At 39.4% G+C, this 6,225-nt stretch overlaps 1 long non-coding RNA gene across 1 annotated transcript; it reads right to left on the reverse strand.

Annotated features, from left to right (window-relative positions):
• Positions 1–3,747: 3,747 nt before the first annotated feature.
• LOC114568411 (uncharacterized) lies at positions 3,748–5,596 on the reverse strand. The gene is made up of 2 exons (XR_003694288.1): positions 4,063–5,596; positions 3,748–3,979 (listed from the first exon to the last, which is right to left on the reverse strand). It is a non-coding gene; the product is annotated as an uncharacterized LOC114568411 (long non-coding RNA).
• Between the last annotated feature and the right edge of the window lie 629 nt (positions 5,597–6,225).

Below are 6,225 nucleotides of genomic sequence, written 5' to 3' on the forward strand. Positions count from 1 at the left end.
TATGTAAGTACTACTAAGGTAGGGAACATGAAGAGACAACTTGATATGCATCAAAACAATGGCAAAACAGAGTAAGAAACTACTGAATAACACCAACACACATACCTTGCGTAAGAAACCAGAGTTGGACAGATAGTGATGTATAAATCCTGAGGCCAAAATAATTCACATAAAGATGCCGGGATTTCCTTTCTTACCCGAAAAAAAAAGAAGCCTATTGCAACTCATTTACAGTATCTATGTCAGATTATTTCAAATTAAAAAAATGGATGAATAATTGATTTACTCATTAGCTGGATGTGACATCCAGAAGAGTTAATAAAACCTAATCTCTAAAAATGGGTCTGGAACGACATTCCCCAGTACAGTAATTCATCATGTGGGTCCTGCTTTACATCATGCTATTAAATTCAGTCGGGACAGAGCAATTATTCATCAAGTGAATTACAGAGCAAAAGGTCCAAGCTTGCCATATACTGAACACGAGACAAAGGTTTCAGTGTCAGGGTTCAGTTAAAAATGTTGCTTCATGCACTACTTATACGGCATAATGTTTTTGGGCAATTTAATTATTTTGAGAGCATGATTAGAATGAGTAAATGAAATACTGACTTGTGTTGTGTGAAGGTTTCCACCTTGTCGATTTTGTCTGCTAGCAAACAAAAGAACATTTTTTAAATGCTGCTGTGTGGTGATGATATTCACTACCAATAGGGTAAATAATAAGCTGCTGACCCAAAAAACTGAGCTTTTATGGGAAGCCGGTGCCACCCTGGGCCCCCCTTCTAGACCCGCCCCTGCTCTGACTGGCCACTTTAAACTGCCACTAAAACTATCCCTAGCTTTTAGTTTGGTTGCACTTCCCCGCACTTCACTGCCGAATCAAACGCTCGCAGTTTGAAGAGGCCATCACAGCTTTCCATAGACATTGCATGGCAGTTCGTCACAGGAAGCTACTTGGTGTGTTTTCAGCATTAAAGGTGCCCTGTGGAATTTGCTAAGTTAATTGCCTCCTGGCTCCGGCTCTGTAACATACAGACATTGGTATCAACCTTCTTATTGAACTCTCAGAAGGAAAGGAAATACTTCTATTTCCGAAAATGTCAAACTATTCCTTCAACACTCCAAGAACAACAAAATAGTCCATGCAGTATGTGGTTCATTCCATCCACTTTTGTGCTTTTGTGGGGTGTAATGGACACCGCAGTCTGTCAAACCACTAGTGAGGATTTAGACTTGTTTAATGTCCGCCCACTTATAATATTGTAAAACCAGTTTCTCTCATTCTCGTAGTGGAATATTTTCACATATGTATTCTCAACCATCACATAAAGAGGCTTCAAATAGCCACTCAATGTCCCACGTCATTTAGCTGACGTTTTTATCCAAAGCGACTTCCAATTAAGTGCTTTCAACCCTGAAGGTGCAAACTTTTTCTTTTCTTTTTTTTTTTTTTTTTTTTTTTATTATCCGAGGTGTAGCTGGAAGAGATGTGTTTTTAGCCTTTAGTGGAAGATGCGTAGGCTTTCGGCCATCATGATGTCAATAGGGAGCTCATTCCACCATTAGGGAGCCAGGACAGCAAACAGTCGGGATTTCGTTGAGTGATTAGTTGTCCCTCGCTGTGAGGGGGCAGCAAACAGGTTGGCTGATGCAGAGTGGAGTGGGCGGGTTGGGATCATAGACTGTTAATATTAATGGACAGAGCATGTGTGACATCACCCATTGGTTTGTGGAGATCAGCAATCCGTCGTCGAGTTTGCGTTTATGGGTGCAGCCATCGTGGTTGCAGATGTGACGTTTTTAGACTAGAGGAAGGAGTAAGGGAGGAGCCATTGACTGTTGGGCGGTATCTAGCTATGTATCTGACAGAATTTTTTTTTTTGGAGTTGGCAACTCACACTTTCACTGGCAATCTGGACGCGACTTCTGCTGAAAGCTAGCATACATAATTCAAGGTAAGATTGAGTTTCGCTAGGTTTTAAATATATCTTTGTCCCATAGTTATATTACATATAAGCTAGTCAAATTGTAAAGTAAATGTATCTGACGTTCCCATGTAAATTGTCTGTAACGTTACCTAGCCACTTATGGTAAAACACGCTAAAGTAAATTTTTTGCAAATTGAAGTTTAGCTACGTTTTCCTAATTTAAACGTAGTGTCAGCAAAATGCAAAACGGCGATTGTCAATGCTTATCGTTATCTAACGCTAACTATTAGCGAATGTCTAACCAAGTTTCTTAGAATGTTTGGCTAACTGTAATAACCATAAAGCACCGATAATTCTTGCTACCGTTTGCGCCATCAGTCTATGGTTGGTGCATTTAGCCTTTACATGCTTTTAAGAGCTAACGTTAGCAGAAATAAGCTCATTTAACTAAGTTAAAGTTACACTAAAGAACAATACACTGTTGTTGATTCATCTGTATTCTCCTAGATAATTAATAATTAATGAAGTACAGTTACATGCTAGTGTGCATATATATTTAACTATGAGGGGCTCAAATGGAAATTGATGACTCTTTTTCTTTCTTTCAGAAATAGGAATGAAGGAGGACCTGCAGCACCTCCACCTGCAGTATCCAGGCATGAAGTTCATCTTCTCTTGCATCACCCAGAGACGCAGGTGGAGGGCTGTTGCCAATCCGGGGAAGATCGACAAGGCTCACAGGTTTTTTTTTCTTTTTCCACTGTGCTACAGACAACCAACAGGCTGTCACAATATGCTCACTGTAATTTTAATGGCAGCTTTTACTTCTTTACCCAGGCATTTGGACTTGACTGAACAGTGCTGCACAAGTGCTTTAAGCTTTATATGTTAAGCTATATTTTTATATTGTGGTTTGTAATGTCAACCATTTCTACTGTAATTAACAATGTGGCACTAGTGATTCAGCTACCTCTTTTTATTATGCAGACTTCACTTGTGACAGTGAAGTTTGCCTTTACCTTGACCCACAGCAGTGATTTATGTGTGGAATTCAGACTGGATTGTAAAAGGTGAACTACATTATTTAATTCATCAATTTAAACATAATGTTAAAAATATTGCCAGTGTTGTTTGTGGTTTATGTAGTTTTTTAAGTTAATGCCCATTTCAATGTGAAATAAAGGTCTTTCTAAAGCTACATTTGTTGTTTTTCTGAAGTAAAGCTATAGGAACATACAGTATTGTAGTCATACAAGACATTGGTAATTTGATAGAATTTAATCAACATAAATGATTTCTTAAATGTTACCATACTTACTTGAATGTTGACAAAGAAGGATCAGCAAAATGTAGTTTGTGCTTTTCTTGTGTGTCTTTATGTACTTGTCAATTTCAATCACCATTAAAACACTTCACCAAAATTTTTTTAGATTAATTTATAGGAATATATTTAATTTTGAAATACGTAGTCAAGTGTTTAGTAGGTAATTGAAAATGCACTAGGTGATGTTTAATCTGTGTAGGGTTATTGTAAATTCATTATAACAAAATTATAATCACAAATTGCAAAGAAAAAATGAAACAACTTATTCAATGTAATAATTAAATCAATCTACCTTATATTTACTGCACTGACATTTTTAAAGTATGAAAACTAAAAACCACAAGGACATGCAATGTCAATATCTAATTCTAACAGTTTAATCCTATACATAAAATATCTAAATGATATGCCTAATACATATTTCTAAAGTGCTAACTGTTAAGTTTGAATGGTGAACAGAACCCAAATGCAGACAGAATGCAGAGCCACGAGTGTGAATTAACAGGTTTTATTTAAAGTACTCAAGTATCGAGTCCAGGTTTCTGAGGGGGAAAAGGAAATCCAAGTTTCCAGGATGGAGAACGGGTCCGGTGGTTTCTGGGAAGGAGCGGGTCCATCAGAGAAAGATAGTAGGCCGGCTAGTGGTGGGGTCCAGTGGTGGTGGGTGTCTGGTCCGGTGGATGGCAGGAGTGAAGCGGTAGCAGGAGTCAGGTTCCAATGGCAGCTGAGGCACAACAGAAAGGATCAGGACAGGCAAATACACAAATGACTCAACAGATAGCAAGGTTTGTTATGAGCAAGACTAACTGTGGTTGTCTGGACTATGATCTGATGCAGAGTGGAGGAACGACCCGGTATATGACATGACCCGGTATATGACGCAGAGGTTGACTGTGGTAAAAGACAAACATGTAGTTAAGGCATGGTAGATCACAATTAATTATATTAATATATGAGCTTGTACATGAATCTATGCTTCAGTTGAGGACATGCAGTATTAAGTAAACATACTGCTACATGTCAAATGTATCTTAGACAATGTGTATTGTACACAACACTTTTTTAATGATATACATTTTGGTAATAAACAGCACTTGTAAATATAGATTGTAACACGTATGTGACTCATCTTAAAACAGACTAATGTGCTGACAGAAGGTCTATAAATAGATTAGTAGACAGTAAGTTTAAGAAATACATCAGTGTAACAGCATCAACAACAGTGGTTAATAACTACTGCAACAGCATGCTTGTTAGGTACATTAACAGTCTGAAATAATGTATTTGGAATTTTTTGAGAAAATATCTTACATAGTGACGCTCCAATATTGAACCTGGTGCTTTATAAAATACATTTGGCTGCAGAACTGAAGATTTTTCAAGATAGAACACTAATGTAATTTAATATCTATATATTTTTTCATGTGCAACATTTTATCGCAAAAACGCATATTCTGGCCCACTGCTCCTCCCGGAGACCTCCGTCTCCGAGTCTACGCGCTCCCCCCGTGGCTTTGTCCGAGGGTGAGGTGACGGTGATGCTGTGTGGGTGCTGCCGCGGCGGGGATGATAGGATATGTGCCTGTCCTTCAGGCACCTCCAGGTAACGTTGCCAAACTCTCGGGCAGGAACAATTTCAGTATATTCAAGTAAAAGCAGTCTCTGCTTGTCCTGTGCGAATGCGCCACACAAAACTCAGATGTGAGGGGGTAATTTCTAAATCACACGTGGTCCCAAAATGATTCTAATCCCGTGCGAATATAGGGTTTAATATGAATTTGCACCATAACGTTAGCTATATCAGGCTTTGATTTTAAGCTAAAATTAGCTACCATTACATGTAATGATAATGTTAGCTTGCGGATTAGGCATGCGCATCAATTAGCAATAACACCACATATGGTTAAAAATAGATCACCGGCGAGACCGTTGTGCATACCTAAAGTATACGACTGTAACGTTAAATATATATTTGAATCCGTGTATACGTCTGCATAACATTAGCCCGCTAGCTTGGTTAGTAAGGTGCACTCTAGCTAGCTAACTGATATTAATTGGGATGCTAACGTTGGCTAACGAAAAACAGTATTTAAAAAACATTTAACGTTACTTATCCGGAAAAAACTGAACCGACTCCTTTGAGTGTCTTGTCGTCCAACCGAATGCTGAACAAGACATTATTAGGCAACCAAAGTGTCACAGTCACTACGAAGAAAGCTGGTCAAACTCCAAATTGAAGTTTATGTGCCACGGGTAAGCTTTGCTAAACCTTTGTCATGATTGACAGGCTGCGAACTGTCAATCACATCATAGCCACGCCCTAAAACACCCCCTGCTTTATCGCCGATTTGAAAATCAACGAGACCATAATTCAAAAACTTTACATCATTCTGTGTTGCAGAAGACTTAAAACTAGCGATTGAGATCATAAACACTTCATGACAATGTGAACTGAGGTAATAAATCAAGTGAGAAGTGGGTCATTTTGCCATAGACTTCTACAGAAACCGACCTCCTTTTGCAACCGCATGTGTCGCCCCCTGCTGGAATTCAGATAGAATGCAGGTTTAAGGCACTTCCGCATTTGCAGCACTTTGCCAAACCGGATGCGCTGTCCACTAATAATATACAGTTTATGGTTGGGATACAGGGTTTGACCATATCCTGGATGTATGCTGGGGCTGATCCGTTTGTGGCTCTGTATGCAAGTACTAGTGTCTTGAAGCGGATGCGGGCAGCAATTGGTAACCAGTGAAGAGAGCGGAGGAGCGGTGTAGTGTGAGAGAACTTTGGGAGATTGAAGACAAGTCGAGCTGCTGCGTTCTGAATGAGCTGCAGGGGCCGGATGGCACATGCAGGCAGGCGAATCGGGAGGGAGTTGTAGTAGATGTGAGATGACTAGAGCATGAACCAGAACCTGAGCCGCCTTCTGCGTTAGAATGGGACGTATCCTTCTGATGTTATGCAGCA

The sequence above is a fragment of the Perca flavescens genome, chromosome 14 (genome assembly GCF_004354835.1).
Source record: "Perca flavescens isolate YP-PL-M2 chromosome 14, PFLA_1.0, whole genome shotgun sequence".
NCBI classification, from domain to species: domain Eukaryota; kingdom Metazoa; phylum Chordata; class Actinopteri; order Perciformes; family Percidae; genus Perca; species Perca flavescens.